Source organism: Mus pahari, chromosome 5 (assembly GCF_900095145.1).
Source record: "Mus pahari chromosome 5, PAHARI_EIJ_v1.1, whole genome shotgun sequence".
Classification (NCBI taxonomy): domain Eukaryota; kingdom Metazoa; phylum Chordata; class Mammalia; order Rodentia; family Muridae; genus Mus; species Mus pahari.
Genome location: NC_034594.1, coordinates 109,609,787 through 109,615,786, shown reverse-complemented (window position 1 = coordinate 109,615,786; position 6,000 = coordinate 109,609,787). Strand labels below are relative to the sequence as shown.

The 6,000-nt window shown below is 48.9% G+C and overlaps 1 protein-coding gene and 1 non-coding gene across 2 annotated transcripts in view; one reads left to right on the top strand and one right to left on the bottom strand.

The window, feature by feature from the left end:
• Lmod1 (leiomodin 1) overlaps positions 1-6,000 on the bottom strand; it is a 41,694-nt gene that overhangs the window by 10,212 nt on the left and 25,482 nt on the right. The window lies entirely within an intron of this gene.
• Positions 2,864-2,967, top strand: LOC115064091. The gene has a single exon (XR_003843953.1). It is a non-coding gene; the product is annotated as a U6 spliceosomal RNA (small nuclear RNA).

Genomic DNA, 6,000 nt, shown 5'->3' with positions numbered 1-6,000 from the left:
AGAGAGAGAGAGAGAGAGAGAGAGAGAGAGAGAGAGAGAGAGAGAGAGAGACTCACTGAAACCATGATGACATCGTTAGGGTCCAATCCCTTTGTCCTTGTCCTACTTGAGACCTTTTGTTCCCAAAAGTGTTTTTAGAATTTTATAGTGGGTAAAACTGAACGCTTACTCACTGGCCAAGGGAACTATAATTTGAACTTTTCCATAGAAAAAGAAATGACTACGTCTCAGATGCCGGGAGCCTGCCTGGGGGATAGGAAGCTGGGATGAGACCAGGTTGCTTTGGGAAGGGTTTCACGTGCACACACACACACACACACACGTACACACATGTACACATGCATGCACACACACACACACCATCACACTCCAACTGCACAGCAAACCCTGTGAGAATTAAAACCTAAAACAGAACTCCTCTCGTTGACCTGTGAGCTTTGTCATCATCCGCTGTGGGGCTGCAGCGCTGCCTCTCATTGGCTTTCTCTCATGGAGTCTCATGTAGGTTCCAGTTGATCTCAACTCAGAGTAGCTGAGGATAACCTTGAACTTCTGATCCCCCTGCCTCTACCTCCTGAGTGCTTAGCTACATCAGGCTCAGGGTGTGCTGTAGATCAAAGGGTCTTGTGCACATGAGGCAAACACTCTACCAACTGAGCTACCCTGACAGCCACTTCCAGTACTTTCTGAGCATGCAGGGGACTTTTTGCCTAGGGAGCTTTCAGCCCCTAGGGTGAAAGAATGGGAGAGGAAGGGGTATGAGATACTTGGCAAGGTCCTTCCATGGCCTAAGAGCTCCCTAGGTACTTACTGCTGATAAGAGCTTAGGCCACCATCCTCAGAGAGTCCTCAGTAGATTGTCATAAATGGAGGTGTCAGGCTCAGGCAGACCCTTCACACATGACCCTTCCACAGCAGAGATTAGCTCTGCCTTAGCCACCCTGGGCACCTAGTTGGAAGACACGTACAACTTGTGGGGGACAGGATTGTGGCTTCCTTATCTCCAAAGGCTTCAGGTCATTGAACACGGCTTCCCAAAAGCTCAGGGCTTCAGAAGGGTCATACTGGGCACCCAGGTAAGCCTGCTTACTTGGGAAATGTTGAGCTGAGAGGCAGGCATGGATTGGGTATATGAGGCATGAGTGGTAAGAAGACCATCTTCTTCAAGGTTCTGGGGACGGAACCCAGGTACTTACGAATACTAGAGAAAAGCTTTATCACTGAGTTACCTCTCCAGTCCAGATCAAACCACCACTGGCCCATGGGGCTGAGAAAAGCAGTGACCCTTCTGGCATCCCAGTGTCCTGCTGTGGCCAGCTCATTTGAGCAACAGTGGTCTCCGCTCTGTTGTGGAGTTCGATGAGGCACAGATCTCTGCAGAGTTGGAGTGCTCCATGAATATCAGCCTCAGGTGCTCTAGCAGGGACACCCAGCTTTCCTTTGGATTTCATATCTAGGTAAGGGAAGGGGCCTTCCAGGAGGAAAGGGGAGGAAGCAGCCATCATCAGAGATGGAAACCTGGATTTGACGTCCACGAGTTCCTAGTTCCCCAACATCAGGAATGGAACCACAGCCCAATGTCCTCACTGAAGGCTGCCTTAGTCTGTCATGTTCCTGTGTTGGTTCCCCACGGTTTCTCTATGAGACACTGAGCTTTGAGGCTAAAAGTGCAAAGAGTAGTCGTGAGAAAACCAGACTTGCAAGAGGAGACCCAAAGGAAATGCAGATGGTTCTGCAAGTGAGTTGAGAAGCAGGCTGGCAGGACAGCATGGCTCCTGGTGGAAATGAGCAGAAAGTCCTTCGAGGTAGTAACACACATGGAGGAGAGCGAGAGAGGAGAAACAGGATGAGGAGGCTCTGGGCCTGACTCCTGAAGGAGAAAGAGGCCTGGTAGATGGATCCCACTGTGGAGCGGGTTCCCTCTTGGGCCTCACCTTTTTGTTCCTTCTCAGCACCCCCTCCAACTTTGCTCCTTGGCACAGGCATTTCCCAGTGCACCTTCACTAGGTCTCAGCCTTCCTGTCACCCAGAGTCAGTGGAGCCTAAACCAAGGTCTGTTTTGGAGAAGTCACCCCTGCCAAGCTCTTCCCCCTGTACCTCTGCCCCACAGATGCCTTTCCTCCCTCCATGTATTAGCCCCTTTCTCAGCCTCTCTGTCTCTTCAGTAGATCGGGGCCACCAAGTACACATTACTAGTTACTCACTGCCTAGCACACAACATGGGGCACACAGCATCTACTCTGGCATTGAGAGAATAATGTCCATTAACTGAAGCCAGATATTAGTGTAGGGGATGAAGGCCAGAGAGTCTGTAGGCCAGACAGTGGCCCACACCGAAAACCCCAGCACTTGGGAAGTGGAGACAGAAGGATCAGGCATCCAAGGCCAGCCTCAGCTACATCTCAAATTCTAAGTTAGCTATCTGGGCTATTTGAGATGGTTTTAAGGGGGTTGGGAAGAGAGAGAGCAGAGAAAAGAAAGAATATACAATAAAAAACTAAAGCCAGTGCTGGCCATGGGGGTGTAGCCTTTACTCGCAGCACTTGGGAGGCAGAGGCAGGAGGATCTCTGTGAGTTTGAGGCCAGCCTGGTCTACAGAGTAAGTTCCAGAGCAACCAGGGCTATACAGAGAAACCCTGTCTCCAAAACAAAATAAAAGAAAGAAATAAACAAAAACCCTGAAGCCAGTAGATAAAGGTGCTCGCCCCCAACCCTGGTGACCTGAGTTAGATTTTCAGGATGTGGTAGAAAGTAAGAACCGAACTCCTGAAAGTTGTCTGTATGAGTTCCTATGTGATCTCCGTATGTGTGCCATACATAGCACACTTGTTCACACAGGAAACACAAATAAATAAAATGTAATGTGCTCGCTTCGGCAGCGCACACCCTAAACTTGGAACGATACAGAGATTAGCATGCCCCCCACCCCCCGCGCAAGGATGACATGCAAATTTGTTCCATATTTTAAAAAATAAAATAAAATGTAATAAAAGAGATTTCCATTTAAGGTTTTAGGGTAGAGAGATGGCTCAGTAGTTCAGTGGTTAAATGATTTTTTGCAAAGGACCCTAGTTCCCAGCGCCCACATGGAGGCTCTCAACCATCTGTAACCCCAGCTCTAGAGGACCCCCACACTCTCTTCTGACTTCCTTAGACACAGGGCACACTTCCTTAGACACAGCACAAATCAGACCTGAAGGGTGGAGAAAACCAAAAGAGGGCAGGAAGCTGGGTGGGAAGAAGGGATGGACAGAAGTCATGGGAGGCACGGATATGGTCAAAACCCACTGAATGAAATTCTTAAAGAACTGACACAGAGAAATAAATAAAATTTGAAATTCAGAACCAGAATACAAGTCAATGACTACCAGAAGCTACGGAATGCTAATGCCTCTGTGCCTAGGGAGGCTGCAGATCTGAAAAACATGTTCATTAGCTCTCTCTCTCAGGCTGGCCCATGGTCTTGAAATGTAGCCCCAGCTAACCTCAAATTCAAAATCCTCCTTCTTTAGCCTTCCAAATGCTGGGAACACAGTCCTGGCTCAGAGCCACAACCAACCCCCAAGCCTCACTCTGGTGCTGGTTAGGCCCGGTAGAGGTGACCTGCTTGTATGGTAGATGTGCCCAGGGCAAACCAAGCCGGGGTAAGATGGGAGGACATCCTGCAGAGGCAAGAATGAAGCTCCACTCCATCCTGAGAGATACTCAGGGCTCTGCCCAGCCACTAGCTCTCCCATAAGTTTAGGTCCATAGGATAGACATTCAAGGCCCAGGGTATAAGGACCCCTGATCAGTCTGTACCTCTGCTGAACGGTTGGATCTAGGTTTGGACTAGGCTAGCCCAATGCCAGGTGGGAGGGTAGAACAAGGTTCCTGTGTTAAGACTTTCTAGAATCCACAAAGAGAAGCCTTCTTGCTTCCGTGGCTTCTTTTCTTCCCTCTCCTGTAACCTTGAAGACGGCTGAAGCAGAGGAAGGATGTAGAAGCCAAGAGGCAGCTAAGCCAGCCAGGCTAGTCCCCAGAGACTGCCCAGCACTGATGTTCTTTAAAGGAATGCAATAAACAAGGAAGCCTGTCCCACTGGGCCAGAAGTGGGAGACAGGGGAGGAGCTGACGGCCATTTTATTCTCCATTTTTACCACTTTATCCCAAAGGACTGCACAGCTGGAAAGACACCAAATTTGTTTTCCAAACCACAGGTTTTTCAGTTTCAGGCTAAGATCTTTGTCTGTCTTAGTCAGGGTTTTACTACTGTGAGCAGACACCAAGACCAAGGCAACTCTTATAAGGACAACATTTAATGGGGGCTGGCTTACAGGTTCAGAGGTTCTGTCCATTATCAAGGTGAGAACATGGCATCATCCAGGAAGATATGGTTCAAGCAGAGCTGAGAGTTCTACATCTTCATCTGAAGGCTGCTAGTGGAAGACTGACTTCTAGGCAGCTAGGATGAGGGTCTTAAAGCCCAGGCCCATTGTGACACACCTACTTCAACAAGGCCATACCTTCTGATAGCGCTACTCCCGTGGGTCCAGCATATACAAACCATCACATTGTCCCAGCTCTGTCCTCCATTAGTGACTTTTTTCTAGTGCTTTCCTCCGGGACACTATTAATGTCATCTTTCCGAAGAAAGCTTACTTTTCTCAGTCTTAAATTCTCACCCAGCTCATCACCAATACTCTAGTTGTTGAGGAATCTGTAATCTGGAACACTTAAGAGCTGTAATCCCAACACTGGGGAAGGAGGAGGATCAACGTAAATTCAAGGCCAGCCTGATCTGCGTAGCAAGTTCTGGGTTAGCAAGGCTACACAGCAAGACCCTGTCTCTAAGACCCAAACATAAAGAAGGGCACATACGTTCTGCTAAATGGAGACGATCACCCAGGAAATGGGGACATCTCATAAATGTCAACTCATCATTTCCTTCTTCTTTCAAGACAGAATAACATCCTACCGGATGTCTTAAACCATCCTGTTGGCTGGACCATTCACGAGGCAGCTACAGGGTAAGTCAACTGTTATTTCTGGTCAGGTTTCCATCTGCACAGTTGCTGGAATTCTCTCTCTCTCTCTCTCTCTCTCTCTCTCTCTCTCTCTCTCTCTCTCTCTCTCTCATTGCCTCTACACTCCAGAAAGGATCAAGAAATCAAGAAGAAGTCAGTTGTAGGATTTTCTACTGTCCTGTGTCACACCTGCTAACTCCCCTCCTTGATCCTCTCTTCCCCCATCTCTCCCTCTCCCTTCTCCCCTCCCCTCCCCTCCCCCTCCTCCTTCCCACACTGAGACCCAGGCTAAGCTTACCATCTCTTTTCCCTCTGAATCCTTCTCTCCTGGCTCCTCCCCTCACTTTCTACATGCGCACACCCCCTCTAACTTCTTCAGAGACTCTCACATTTCCACCGAAGACCAACACAGTCCTGCCTCCCCCTCAGCACTCAGGCAGGGGCAGAGGGCCTGGACCACAGAAGTCAGTTTTGCCAGATCGCTTCCCCCTCTTGTTGCCAAAGCAGGTTTCCATCTTTGAGATTTTATTTTACTTAAATACTATTAATAGTGTGTGCACGTCGGAATGATGCCTGTGGGCTCCTGTGCCATGGGACACATATGGAGGGCAGACCTACCTTTCAGGAGCAGCTTTTCTCCTGCCACCTTTACATCTTGGGATGGGATTCAGTCACCGGGGTCACCTGGCAAGTGCCTGCTGAGCCCTCTCCATGGCCCAGCATCTCTGTCTTTTATTTCTTGCCTTCCTTAATTGCGTAGGGAACATTTGGCAGGGACCAGCGCTTCTTTGTAGCATCCTTCCCTTTATCTCCATCCATGGTTTTCTTTTGCTTTAGCATCTTCTTCAGCCTCCCTCAGAGGAGCCTCTTCCTCTAGTGGATACACTGACAACAGTGTTGCCTGACAACAGTGTTGCCTGACCAAATTTCACATTTCATTCCCACTTTCTTTCCTGGTAACTTAGCCACCCTCGGGTCATGTGATATATAGATA